Source organism: Schistosoma mansoni, chromosome 3, assembly GCF_000237925.1.
Source record: "Schistosoma mansoni strain Puerto Rico chromosome 3, complete genome".
Classification (NCBI taxonomy): domain Eukaryota; kingdom Metazoa; phylum Platyhelminthes; class Trematoda; order Strigeidida; family Schistosomatidae; genus Schistosoma; species Schistosoma mansoni.
In genome coordinates, this window is record NC_031497.1 from 27,543,549 (window position 1) to 27,559,104 (window position 15,556).

The 15,556-nt window shown below is 35.5% G+C and overlaps 1 non-coding gene across 1 annotated transcript; it reads left to right on the forward strand.

The window, feature by feature from the left end:
- The first annotated feature begins 2,868 nt into the window (after positions 1-2,868).
- On the forward strand, positions 2,869-2,950 carry Smp_tRNA_01505_Ser_GCT.1.1. Its single transcript has one exon. It is a non-coding gene (tRNA).
- The last annotated feature ends 12,606 nt before the right edge of the window (positions 2,951-15,556 follow it).

Consider the following 15,556-nt stretch of genomic DNA (forward strand, 5'->3'; position numbering starts at 1 on the left):
GTATTATTGGAAGGATGACAGTATAACTGAAGGGTTATAGAATTCACTCATAGGATATAAAAACAAAAAACACTGAACTTACTTCATTGAATACTTGAATTGTTTACCATTACTGTAAAAGGGTAAGTTGTTTACAATAAGTTGTTGTTTGTTGTTGTTGTTTTCATTTGTTTATTTAGTTTCTATCCTAATAAAGGTTGTTCTTTTTATTATAAATGAAACCTTATTTCATCTATCAATAAGTTGTAAGTACTGGAGATAATGTATTAAAAGGGAATATGAGTAGTGATTGGTAGTGGAATCCAGTTTGACACGCGTTTCGTCCTATTTGAGACTCGTCAGCTAGATGTATCTGCATTTCAGATTTGATGTTCATTTTAGGACTGGAACCCAGTATCGTTCACTTCAAATGCCATCGCATTATCCATTGAGCTACTAAGTCCTAATAGCCACTATCTTGTGCGATGCGGTGAAGGTTTAAATTCATTTGATATTGTTTACTTGCATCTTCCCATTGTTATTTACGACTTCAATTGATCAGTCTCTTGTTTCCATATGTGCATCCTATACGGAATGCCTCCATATTGCCTGAAGTTACAAGCTTTATAAGAAAAGATGGATAGTGGTTAACAGTGGAATCCAGTATGATGGGCGTTTCATCTTATTTGAGACTCGTCAGCTAGATGTATTTGCATTTCATAGTTGATGTTCACACTGGGACTCGAACCCAGTACCGTTCGCTTCAAATGACATTACGTTATCCACTTAGATACTCAGTCCTGATACTTGCCTGCTTGTGCGATGGGGTTTAAGTAACATTAACTTGTTGTTTTTTACTTGTATCTTCCCATTGTTATTTAAGATTGTAGTTTATCAGACTCTTGTTGACATATGTGCATCTTGTGCAGACTGCCTCGATATTGCCTGAAGTTAGAAGCTTTATAAGAAAAGATGGATAGTGGTTAGCAGTGGGATCCATTTTGGTTGGCGTTTCGTCTTATTTTGGACTCGTCAGCTAGATGTACATGCATCTGGACTAGAGTCCCAGAGTGAATATCAACTCTGAAGTTCAGGTATATTTAGCTGATGAGTCTCAAATAGAACGTAAAGGGCGCCTTGGATTCCACTGATAGACACTATCAATCTATGTACTTATTTATATTCGGTACTTTTGATGTTTGATCATATTACCTTGAATAAGCCTGAACCATAATGCTGAATGAATAGTTGAATTTACTTAAAATTTATAGTTGCTGAGGTTTTTGCAAATATGAGTTTTTCTCCTTGATGTCTTCCATTAACTCGGTGCTCAACTGCTGTCAAACTATTCATTCAAATTAGGATGGAAGTTCTAATGAATTATTTTGTAACCGTATCAAATTATCGAAGATAACGTTTAATTGGTATGTTCAACGAATTTTCAATATACATTACTTAAACCAACGTAATTATCCAAAAACCAGATCTGTTGTGAGATAGTTACTCACTGAAGACAATGGTGCCGGGTGGAGTAATTTCGTGGATCGGTTGAAGTTAGACATTAACACTGTTGCATGCCAATCGGTTCAGGTTAGGCGTTCTCGCGCATGACCGATAGGTTCTGGGTTGGAATCTCGAGTGGCTGGATCGTATATGAGCACTGCTGGGGAGTCTCAAACTAGGACGAAACGGCCTTCCATTGCTTCCAGGTTTCCCATGATGGTCCAGCTTCAAATAACTCGTGAATTCAACTATTAAACTATCCAAAAACATTAGGACTTAAGTCACCAGACAATACACTACGTTTAGTATCAACAGCTGTTTCAGCTTCAAGGGTCTTTCTCAGGGAATGTCTACATAAATCCACTATAATCATGAAATCTCTACATTCATTTCAACCAATATCTTTGAATAAACCAACCGGGTTAAAAACAATCGGTAATAAAATTTTCAAACATAAAGAAACGTTTTTTAATCGAATTACTAAACGAAGTCAGATAAGAAAGTTTGAATGACTGTTTCAATATTCATCGAAAGCTAATCATAACTAGACTAGGAACGAATTCAAGAAACTGGATATAAAACATTAGTGGGTAATTTATCTGACAGACATTTCGATTAGTGTAAACTATCACTACTTACAGTGGAGCAACATCTCAGCTGTATTGTTGATTCAAAAACTTAACGTTTCTAATCTGTCTATAAAGTAAATCTTTGCTCTGAAACATCTACGTAAGGACGAAATAATATTATTACAAGAAGAGACAAGGGTAATATCATTGTGGTTATAAACAATTTTGATTATAAAATAAAAAGCTAACGAATATCTTCACAATAGTTAACATATAGAACTAATGAGATCATGAATCGATCAATGTTAGACCACCAGCAAAAACCTTTAATCACTGGATGGTCATTTCGTCCTAATATAGGGCTCTTCATCAGTTTTCATCCATGACCTCGCACTCAGGAATCGTTCCATGTTTTCAGTGAAACTCAACAAATTCCACAACACTATGCTAATACTTATCATGTGCTCACTAACGAACAGCTACTAGAAGGAGTTCTCAGAGTTTTTATAGAGTAGTCGTCACTAATGGATTTCAACCGTATCGGGTGTGATTCAATTAGACACCGAGGACGATAAAAGATGGTAGCGCAATCGTGTGAATTGATTTAAGTTATATATTAACGCTGTTGAATACCCGCTCAGGGGTTTTGGGGTTAGGCGATCCCCTTCTAGACTGAAGGTGCTAATTTAGATCCTCACGTACAGGATCGTGATTGCATATTACTGAGTAGTCTGATACTAACCTGAAACAGTCATCCAATAATTCCATGTTTTCAATGATAGTTTCACATTGATTAGTTCATGATTTTAGTTAAACTAACGTGTGATCGAGTGGTTAAGGCAATGAACTGCTAATCCATTGGGGTTTCCCCGCGTGGGTTTGAATCTCATCCACATCGGGTGGCCGAAGGGGGGGTTAATGTTTTGTTAAATAATAGAATATGTTTTTTGTAAAATGCTGAAAAAGAAAAAAAACAGTTTAAACTAAATCTAAAAAAGGTTAATAGCATTAACTAAATGCTTTTAAGTAATGGAAACTGAATATTCTTTTAGCATGTAGCCAAAACACTTTACATATATTAAATACTTCCCTTGAGACTTATCTAGAATAAAACCTAACCAACATGTAAAGAGATGTATACCTTCAATAGACAATATCTAACTGACCATATATCATTCAATATGATAACAGAATAGACTAATTCATTGAAAGTAATGACAGTTGGAAAACAAGTGAATGACATGTAATTTTGATCTTTCATTATGTTATATCCCAATTATAATAAAGAAGAGTAAGTGTTGGAATCTATGTCGGGACTAGTACTGCACTTATATTTTGATTGTATAATTGTTAAGTAACTAAACTATGCACATTCATATCCCTCTTATTATAAGCTTTATTTTGATACATAAACTTCCGTTATACGATTTACCATTCTTGAGTTATGCCCAGCCTATTAATTACAGTCTCCCACATTCACAACCACTTTTGAATAGATTCTGTACAAGTGTTATTTTCTATTTTATAGTGTGATGTGGTCTGGTTTGGTTTGTATATAAACCTAGTATGTTTGAAATACATGATTCATATCGCGGAGCCTAAGATTGGTGTTCTAGACTCAACAGCAGGATTAGGCAGGAATGAGGACCGATGAAGACTCTAGACTACTCGTCCGGATTTTATGCGTCATTAGTCCGGTCGATAGGTCACTGCTCTCTAATTAACGGTATCACCACGTGATATATTGATGGCAACACAAAGCCACAAGCTATGACACATTAGATTGTCATATGGTCGTATAGTGAAAATTTGTTCACATTAAAATGCAGTTCTCAAAAAGTTAAAATCTCCAATTTACTATGCAATTCACTATGGTGAGGAAAGTAATTAGTTGAAAAAGAGGAACTTCTTCCGAGATAACTAACTGAATATTAATTGTACGGAAAGGCAATAAAGTATAGGGTATTAAATTAAACAGTTTGTAGTGTCGGTCACTATGTTAAGCCCATATAACTTATTCTAGCTTATGATCAGGTTAATTTATCCATTCTTTTTGAGTAGTCACGTTTTGACCTTGTTAATTATTCACTTATCAATCCTAACTGTTTTTATATGAAAGTTTGTATGTACACTTCTTATCCTATTCATTACATGACTGTAACTTATTTTTATCTGACTGTATATCTAGTTGGCTAACACTCCTTCTTCACCGCGCGTCATTTCACTTCACTCCCTTCTCTTTGCTTCATTCCTCCGATAGTCTGTCTGGATAAACGATTGTACAAAATGTACGTATTCAAAAATCCCTTTCATTTGCCTTATTTAATTTCGTTATACATTAATGCGATTCAAGTTGATAATTATATACGAAGATTGACGACATGTGTATTACAATAACATTCATACGATCTTATTGGGGTCAGATCCCGGACCACAAAAGGTTCGACTAATTTTCATTATAAGTATGATTCAGTTGTGATGAAAAAGCTTCATTATAGACCAAAATTTAGGGATTATATAGTATTTTCAATTTTAAGGTATAAATCCTTATCGAAATGTCGACTCAGCGAAAATCAAAGTTAATTATAATATATCTTTAGCCCCTGAATGCCCTGGTACGGCCGAGAGTGGGGAGAGTCCGCTCTCCCTCTCGAAATGCTCTCACATGGCCACGCGTATATAACCTCTGAAAGGGAAGTTCTACTCACTGCCTTCTCGTGGCGGGGGTGTTGTTTACGAAATTGAGAGGACGAAAAGCGAGTGTCCGGCGCTTTAACCGGGTTGGTGGACACGGCGAATCCACCTAGGGGAGTTGGAAAACCCTGACTCCAAACCAATGGTGCGCATGGGCTCCAGTATCCCGAAGGAACAAGAGGCGTATGAATCAATGATTGGTCACCGGCTACCATGTGACTGCATCTCCTTACGGTGCTCCACTGCCTTGTGGATCAGATCTTTAAGTCAAAGGCTCTAGGTGTGGCTTTCTAAGAAAACCGCATGTTTCAGTCTTCGCACCTGGACAGTATCACAGCCCTCACACAAATCAAATGAAATTTTTGCGGCTCATATATATCTGGTGCTTCCTTGTACCAATATTTTGTGTTTAAATAAAAAACAAATTTTTATAACATTATATTTATCTTCTGATATACCTGACAGTGTACATGATAGTTCTAGCTTACCCAGGTATAATCATTCAATTGGAGGTTTTGTCGAGGAGTTGAGCTATTTGTTAGTACTCAACCATGACTACACTAGTCGAATTTAACATGATTGTACATCTCGAATACAGGGAAATTCAGTGGTTCATAGTTCTAAGCTCAGTCAATTCATGATATTGTACAACTCTAAGCTATCTGTGATCTTTGTTTCATACTGAATATAGTTGGGATCCAGCTGTCAGAGCTTCTCAATTAAAAGTTCTGAAACTTTTCTTGTAATTAAAACTTAGTAAGTTACATTACGGATCATGACAAGGGATTCGAATTTCAAGCTAACAGGGTAAAGCGACTCTCCTACATTCAACTTTGGTTAAACCCTTTTATTAACTTATATGACAGACATTCTTATTCGAACAGTAACAATCTGCATATTTCTTTGTACTATTATGATCGCTATCTTGTCTATATTAAGGTGTACGCATGATGATGATGTACACTGATGAGGAGTCCCACAATCGGACGAAACGACCATCCAGTGAGTTCAGGTTTTCCATGGCGGTCTAGTTTTAATTGACTCATGATCTCAACTATTGAAATTATCATTCATTTATTTCTACTTATCTTGTTATATAATCACCTGTTGTACATAACTTCAACAAAATATGCATTTCGTGAAAGGTTCTGTGTTAGATTTCAAACACATATAAAAATAATATTTTTTTCATGATCTGAATACCATTAATTTCTTCATCTTTTCCCTGAATAGACTCAGCCAGTCAGCCACAAAGTAGAACTTCATACGTACGTACATTAGTTCGAGTTGCTTTACCGCATTAGCACAGAGATATAGTTGTCAATTGAAATCCCATAGTCGTAGAAGTAGTAAGAGTATAAGCGATAATCAGAAAGATTACGGTTTGATGATGTTATTCAAGGAGTAATTTTCCTTGATTAGACTACTCTATTCAAACAAGTAACCATATTTTTTTTCTTTATTGAATCAGCCTAGAAGAAGTGATACAACAACAACAAATCGTACGATATCATGCGTTACGTTCTAGCAGAGTAACTTTTAATTGAAAATTATATTTTCCATGAAATGCCCTATTGATTAATCATACAAACTTAATTATATTTATGCGTAAAAGTGTAATGAGGAAGAAGAAGGAGACCAAGAAGAAGAAGAAGAAGAAGAAGAGGGAACTGATGCTAAGTAAAGGCTTATTTAGAAAGAAAGTAGGGAATGGGGGTGAAGGGGAATTCCGCCTTATAACAAGCAAACCATTCTTACTAATGAAAAATTGTAAAAACTGGTTTTTCTGGTGTTATTTTTTGTTGTGTTTTTTTCAGAAACCATCTCTTAAGCCATACACTGAAAACAAGTACAAAATGTTCTTTTTTCATTCTAGAAATAAAAGGGTTTCATTTTTGCCACCAAATACCCTGGAATGGTTGGGAGAGTCTGGTCTCCATCTCCAAATGCTCTCATTTAGCCACGCGTATACAACCACTGTCAGGGAAGACATAATCACTAACTTCTCGCACTATGGGTGTTGTTTAAGAAATTGAGAAGACGAAAAGTGAATGTCCGACACTTTAACCGGGTTGGTGGATATGGAGGATCCATCTAAGGGTGTTGGAAAACCCTGATTCTATACCAATGGTGCACATGGACTACAAGATTATGAAGGAACAAATGGTGTAATGAACATGAAGAAGAAGAAGGGACTGATGCTAAGTAAAGGTTCATTTTAAAATAACGTAATTGAATGACTACAAAGAAAAGTGGAGAATGGGGGTAGAGGGAAATTCCGCCTTATAACAAGCGAACCATTCTTACTAATGAAAAACTATAAAAACTGGTTTTTCTGTTGTTTTTGTGTTTTTTTTCTCCAGAAACAACAAGTTATACACTGAAAACAAGTGCAAAATGTTCTCTTTTTTTCATTCTTTTCCACTTGTCACATATGTATTATGAGAAAAAATAAAAATAATTAATATAGAAGGAAACTATTTCACTTTTGCCCTGGTATGGCCGACATTTGGGAGGATCTGCTCTCCATCTCTAAATCCTCTAACATAGCTACGTATATACAACCAATGACAATGATGTCCTACTTACTAACTTCTAGCACTATGGGTGTTGTTTACGAAATCAAGAGGATGAAAAGGGAATGTCCGGCACTAAAACCGGATTGGTGCACACGGAGGATCCACCTGGGGTAGTTGGAAAACCTTTATTCTAAACCAATGGTTCACACGGGCTACAGTATCCTAAAGGAACAAAGGTGTATGAACCAATCGTTGGTCACTTGCTAAAATGGGACTTCATCTTCTTACATCACTCTACTGTCTTGTAGATTAGACCTTTGGATCAAAGGCTCTGGTTGTGGTCCCTAAGAAATCGACCCACTTCAGTCTGGGCACCTGAGCAGTATCCCAGCTCCCACATAAATCGAATAATTTATGTGGCACCTATGTACAAATGTTTATGTGTTTAAATTAATTCAATATTTAAGTGTAAATGAAAAAATTATTCACTAGTATTTTAATTGTAAACTTAAAAGAAGATATAGTGAGGCTTAAATATCGTTACGTTTACAAATGGTGGTGTGGTGTGTACTACTGATATCAACAGATATAAGTAGTATATATCATCAATCAAATGTAATATATCTTGAAGCAGAAGATTAAGAAGATCGAAGAAAAGAGTATGGGAACAGAGAATGATTACTTTGAATACGAAAGAACAATGAAGTCTGAGACGATTGATTGACACTTTTCAAATGAAGTAATTACTGTATGGTTTTCAGATTTTACTAGGATGTCGTGTAATTTCCTGTTCGAATAAATTCGATTATCCCCACTGGTGTGTTCTCGTTCACTATAATGGTAACCGGATTCTTAAAATATCTACAATATTGATTGAGATCATGGATTGATTGATATGAGATCAGTATTGAAAATCTAGTAACACTGAACGTTCGTTTCGTCCTAGTATAGGACTTCTCAACAGTGGACATCCACGATCCCGTCTCGCGAGATTCGAACCCAGAACCTTCGGTGTCGAATATATTCCTATTATCTGCTTTGAATAATAATTCTTCCAACACTATTTCATACTTCAATGATGAAAGAATGAAAACTTTGTTTTAAAATAAGTTTTTATAAGAAAAACATCCTTAGTTACAGACGTTTTGACATTGAATATGACAATCAAACTACTCCATGAAAGTCACGAAACGTGTCATTGATAATATCAGTTAGTTAACTGATGTGTGTTTCAAAGTCAAGTTTTATAGACAAGTGGGAAGTTAGTTCACTTGTCATTTAGTGAAATAGGATTTATAAAAGTTAGTTTTATCATGGAACTGACTGGGTGATGAAGCTTAGAAAAGCAGTAATCATTCATATATATATACCATGGAAAATGACATCTTGACTAAAATCATGCCACGACTATTACATCTTTATATAAGATAATCTTTATCGAATATATCTAACAAAATAATCTCTTCGCTCAGCTATTCTTCATCCCAATGGGTAGTTGATTGGAGGTCTATATTTCATACCCAAAGTTTGTGCTGATGATATCGTTCAGAAGGACAATGAAAGCCCCACGACCAAACCATCCAGTTCAGAAAACAAAACTCCATCAAAAATAATCTCTTCAGATAATTAATGTATATTGTGAATGATGACAAGGATTCAAAATTGAAAATGAACTTTATTATGTCGAGACTATAATCTCTGGAAGAACCAATGTCAGTCAGTATACCAGCTACAACGTAGGACCAGGTACACATATGAATCGGTCCAAGTTGCCTTATCTCTTCAGCACAACAAGATGAACACCAAATTCATAGAAGTAGTTTATTTAGTGGTGGTAATATATAAAAGAAAGATTGTATATAAGGATATAGTACACAAAGGAAGACAGATATGAAGCGATTTTAATCTCAAAGTTTAAAGGAAGATAAAGAGTGTATACACCTGCGCCATTATGATCGGTTCTGAGCCAATGACGTATAAGGTAACGGGTTGCGGATTTCGGAGCAAAATTCACTCATCCATTTGGAGAAATAGAGTTTTGGTATTATAGCTGATATCAGTTCGTGATGAAAACCCTAAATCTAATTCCTAACCTTAACCATTAACTGTAAATCATGATTGTAATTCCTTACATTAGTTTATGACCCTGATTTAGTCCTAGTTATTAGGTGAACATTTTCCAGGTCAGTCTGCCGACACTCAAAGGTCGTGCCTTCAATATGTCTGTGATGGATAAATAAACGGTATTCATCAGAATTGAAAGTCATAAAAGGATGCAGTCAAGTCAAGTTTAGGGGTCATATTTAATTTTAGATAAATGTCTCTTTATTGTACAATTCTTGAAACCAATATTCATTTTAGGATGGTTGTTTCTGACTACCAGATCTATTTTTACATTCTAATGAATGTATAGCTATGACTTTCATTCATTATATGACCGTAAAATAAACATCATACAACATCATACATTTAATTATCTTCCTATCGAAATCTCACAGTTTCAAGTTCTTTTATCTTGATATGCACATATTCAGCTCCTTAAAAGTTAGAGTAATGTGTTGCGGACGTTACATCCCCAAAACGCATTTGGAAAAGGTCCAAATGTTGTTATTTTATTTTGAAAATTTGAATTTTATGTTTTCATGCCAAGAGACGCTTAGTTGACCTACAGCTTGTATTTCTCACTCGGAATTCCTTGACTGTCATTGGTTGACTGATTTTTTCAGTACGCTATTTTGTGGCTCTTTAAAGGGCGTTTCTATCATTGTATAAATAAGCTTGGTTTGTGTACTTAGTGATCTCGTATTTTCTGGATGCTTGTAGAATACATTCTATACTTCTTATAAAGAATTCTTGATCTAATTAGCATGGTTGGGGACAACGGATCAGAATTAGCCTATCGTGTCACTGTGTCATGGACCTTCGTTCGGTTTACCGAGTAAGGCGAACTCATAATAGCATCATGCATATCATAACAGAAGGTAGAAAGGGAGAAATTAACAAGGACTGATTTAGAGCTTATAGTTGTTATAGCTTTTACTACCTTTATACATCACATTGTTAAAATTCAGTTAGCTAACATAAATATCTATCAAGGGTATGTTAAACTGGCTCATTTCGTCCTGAATTCATAAATCAAGTAAGATATAAGGTAATAAACCTATCATGTTCAATTATAGAAACTCATATAATCACTCTGTCTAATATGGTGATAAACAAATGTTATTCCTTAAATGCGTAAAACTTAAGAAAGAACAATGTAATCAATCTAATAAATACAATGAGGCCAATGTTTCAAAATATAACAAGCCAGATATAGAATATTTTCATAGTTGAAATCATGAATCATTTGAAGCTAGACCACCGTGGAAAACCTGGAAGCACTGGATGGCCGTTGCGTCTTATTGTGGGACTCTTCAGCAGTGCGCATCCATGATCCCGCGCTCTCAAGATTCGAACCCAGAACTTACCAGTCTCGCGCCAGAGCACTTAACCGACAGACCACTGAGCCGGCATTCAACGGAGTCCCATAATAGGACGAAACGGCAGTCCAATGCTTCCAGGTTTTCCATGGTGGTCTAGCTTCAATCGACTCATGATTTCAACTATAAAAATACTGAAATATCCACAAAACCCCTTCAAATATAGAATAGCTGTACTTTTTATTAAAATATAATTTACTCCCTTGCAGATATGAACTCTGAAGTTCAGATCCATGATGGAGTTATGTTTGTAATTTGCTGAAGGTTGTCGTAACATATTGAAAGAACTTTATGGTATTTACAACTTATTGATCACAAGGTGGTGATCAATGTCATGTATGTCAGGTCCTTCTTAATGCAGATCGAATACTATAGACCAAGTAACAATGTAGCCACCAGTCTAGGTGACTCAACAATTTCATGTACTATGTTGAGAGAAGACGGTAGTTTGAGGTAGTCAACAAGAAACCCTGAAGCTAAGTTTCGTGCTATTCGTCACTCATCAGTAATGTGTACCTGCAATCTTGAAGGAACCGATGCTCTCTGATGGATTCGATCCTGTGTCACCCAGCCTCACAGTCAGAGATGTTACCACTGAGTTATCCGGACCGCGGCCTACTGTTTGATTTGGATGTATTCACAATTCATTGGTCACTAGGTGGTGATCAATGTCATGTACGTCAGGTCCTTCTTAATGCAGATGGAATCTTATCGATCAAGTTGCAACTTCAGAATGCTTCATAGTTTACATTAGTTTATTAGCTAAAATCCACTTATATCAAAACCTATCCCGCCATTCGTTAATACTAAAAGCTTCGACCGATGTCCTAATGTAGTAATAAAATCATGAGTCAATTGAAGCTAGACCATCATGGAAAACCTGAAAACGACAGTCCAATGCTCCCAGGCTTTCCATAATGGTCTAGCTTCGATTGATTCATGGTTTCAACTATAAAATTACAAAACATTTCCACAAATACCTCCTTCATCTTATTCGTTGACCACTCCCCTCCCTCTACATCTTATTTATTGAAGAAGAAGAACAATGAATCAACTAAATTGATTCAAATCAAGATAAGAATCATTAAATAACAACATAGAAAAGGGAACTATCTTAATTAAATTATTAAGGATAAATATAATTAATAAAACATCGGTAAATAATAATTAAATTCTCCCTAATCATAGAAACACATTAAGGTCAAATGAAGTAGCAACAAAAACAAGAAAAAAAACAAACTGCATTTTGGCATTTTTTTTTGTTTGTTTTTTTTTGTAGTCAAGGGATTTTCCAATGGATACTATTTAATTGATGAACTAGGCTAACAAGAATGAATATAGAAATGAATATAGAACCAAATTCTCTATAAAACCCCCTTTTGATAGTGATCATATGCTTACCAGTGACTGACACCATGAGGTATTTCCTGGAGTTCTAGTGAGAAGCAGTAACCGGTGGGGTTCAATCAGGTCTATTGGAAGATATCAACTAACTGAAGACATTGGTGAATGGTTGCTCAACTCCGTGTAAGAGACTTTTTAGTTAATAGAGTTCGACCACGTGAATGAATACGGGAGTCGCCCATCAGGAGCATTAGATGATTTCACACTGATTTTTCAATGGATACTATTTGATTGATGAACTAGGCTAACAAGAATGAATATAGAAATGAATCTTTGTGTTAAAGTAACTAACATTATTCGATATATAAATTCACTTGATGCTGTTTAACTTGTATCTTCCCATTGTTATTTAGGACTGCAATTGATCAATCTCTTATTCGATATAATTTAGTTCAAGGAAGTGATAAAATCTCTATTTCCTTGATATAGAACTCTGTCTACATATTGAGATGCGTTGAACATCTTAAGATGATGGAGAAGATTTGTAGCTCAGGTGGATGATTTTCATAGAGTTTTGTTCTCTGAACTGGATGGTTTGGTCGTGGAGCTTTCATTGTCCTTCTGAACGACATCATCAGTACAAACTTCGTGTAGAAATGAAGTGTTCGAATATAGATGGATCAATCAAAAGTAAGTGAATGGTTTCATGGTCATGGAGCCTATTTTAATACCCAGTGCTCGAATGAGAACAATTTACAGTGGATTTCAAGAACGTGGGGTCATAACAGGTGGGATTACTGAAAAATTCTGTTATATGTTATCGCGGTGTTCAAATGGTTGCTCGACCCTGTGCACAGTATCGTGACGGTATTGTATTTCGATGTAATATATGTTAGAGGAGAATGTCTACTATAACAGGGCTTTTTTCACTTGATCCCGATTGACACCGGTAACACTGATCGCAACCTTTTCAGATATTGCTGAAGTTTCTCCAGTTCAATGGTATGAGTACTTTCAAGACAAATGTGCATTAAAAACGATAAGCATGATTCAGTCATTTGAATGGAACGGGAAGATCATAGAAATCGAAGAAACAGTCGTTAGAAAATACAAAACTCGATAGACGAAGGAATACTATGGAAGAATTGGTAAGTAGCACTTCCTTAAGTATACTTATTACATCTTTGGTATGTATGATAAGTCTACTCAAAACGGACACATTCAACGCTTCAGAAACTGACAGGCAGCCGGTTACCACAATATACATAAATGAATGGAGAGCATATCGATGCCCATCTAAACCTGACTTCATGCATTGTGTCATCATTCACCAAAACCATCATAAGGCATCGACAGTTTATGATTTTTAAGTAAGTTACAAGTTAAATCTGTATTCTCTGAGAGAAACGGACTTTCAAAGTTTCATACTTAGTTTTGAATCATCAGTAGTAATGTCATATATTTTTGTTGTAACGCTTTACACAATTGTCTACTTATATTCTATTAAATATTTGTAAACAATTCATGCTACTACTTACGTCCGAGAAATTCAGTAGTAACATTAGTAATTAATAAATAGATGTACCAATAGTGCTATTCATAGCATTCGATTACCACTTTAATTTAGCCAAATAAAATATAGTTTTAGAACTGTTGGTATCACGAAACTTATATAAGCTAGACAACTATGAGAACCGATACGTTCAACAAGATCATCAGTGTGATATGTTGCCGTTGACGGTTGATAAAAATTGATGAATGGTTGAATGTTTCCAATCCTACTTAGTTGTCTATATGTCATGTCCTTGCAGTCTGGACTATCAATCCTGTGTTTAGTGTATGGTTTAGTTCTGGGTGAACAATGTGAAATATTCTTAAACTCGGACAAAAAATCTCTCCAATTCTTCCAGATTTTTGATAAGATGCCTTCAAAATGTTCATTGTTTATAGATGTCCGAACGTAACAAAATTTAGCTAAGTTAGTAGAAAACTACTTATTTTATAATTGGATTACCCAGATGTTTAAACTATAGGAACACTTATTACTGACGATTACTTAGGTAATTTCAATAGTTGAGATCATGAGTTAATTGAAGCTAGACCACCCCGGAAAACCCCAAAGCACTGAACGACCGTCTCGTCCTATTGTGGGACTCCTCAGTGGCAGTGCGTATCCACGATCCCGCCTTACGAGATTCCAACCTACGACCTATCAGTCTCGCACGTGAGCGCTTAACCACTAGACCACTAAGCCGGCTGCCATCCAATTGTGACACATCCACCATTATCTTCAGTGAGTTACTATCTCATAACAGCACCAGTTGAACTCCACTGGTCACTGCTTCTTACTAGAACTACAGGAAATATCTCTTGAAGCCAGTCCCTAGTGAGCATATAGTAATCCAGCATTACACTTAAATGGAGCTATTCTCTTGTGAATAATATGAAACAATAACTAAAAGTTATCTAGAATACTTTGAATAATTTACTTTAATTAAACTACCTCAGTCTTAGGGTTAATAACCATAATCTAAGATGCTCGGTTTTTAACAGAGTTTTCTTTTTAAAATTGTCACTAGAAGCACTGGACGGCCGTTTCGTCCTATTCTGGGACTCCTAAGTGGCAGTGCGTATCCACTCACGCTTTCAACTATGAAAATACTAAATCTCCACAAAACCCCTTCTGATAATAAACAAATAATGACAATGATGATGTTTATATTGACAATATTAAATGATTCATACAACGAATAAGAAAAAACAAACAAACATTTTTAATAATGTAAACAATAAATCTCTTTTTTTTATGTATATTTTGTTGCCTAATGGTTCATAATGAGATGAAAGGAAATCATAATAAATCAATTTCAATATATGGGAACAAACTGATCATTTCCATCATGTTAATGGTTTCATGAATAATAATAATAATAATAATGGAAAAACAATTTGAAACCTAATCACTCTAGATAATAAACTGATATTACCAGGGTAGGTTTAAGGTAAGAGCAAACACTTTTTGAATACGTAAAGGGGGGTTTGATTTTCATATGGCTAAGGCTTCAATAAACTTTAGAATAGGCCTTGTTACACTTTTATACAGCACTATAAAAGCTGTGTTAAGATCAATTTTATGATCATGTAAGTAAAGATGGATAGTGGCTAGCAGTGGAATCCAGTTTGAAGCGCGTTTCGTCCTATTTGGGACTCGTCAGCTGGATTTACCTGCATCTCAGAGTTGATGTTCACTCTGGGGTTTGAACGCCATCACCTTATCCACTCGGCCACTGAGTCCTGACAGCCACTTGTTTGTGCAATGGGGTAAAGTTTAAATTCATTTAGTATTGTTTGTTTGAATCTTCCCATTGATGTTTAGGACTGCAACTGGTCAGTCTCCATCTTTGCTTACCATGCTTGTGAATTTAGGCTATATCGAGGCAATATGCACATATGCCAATAAGACTGA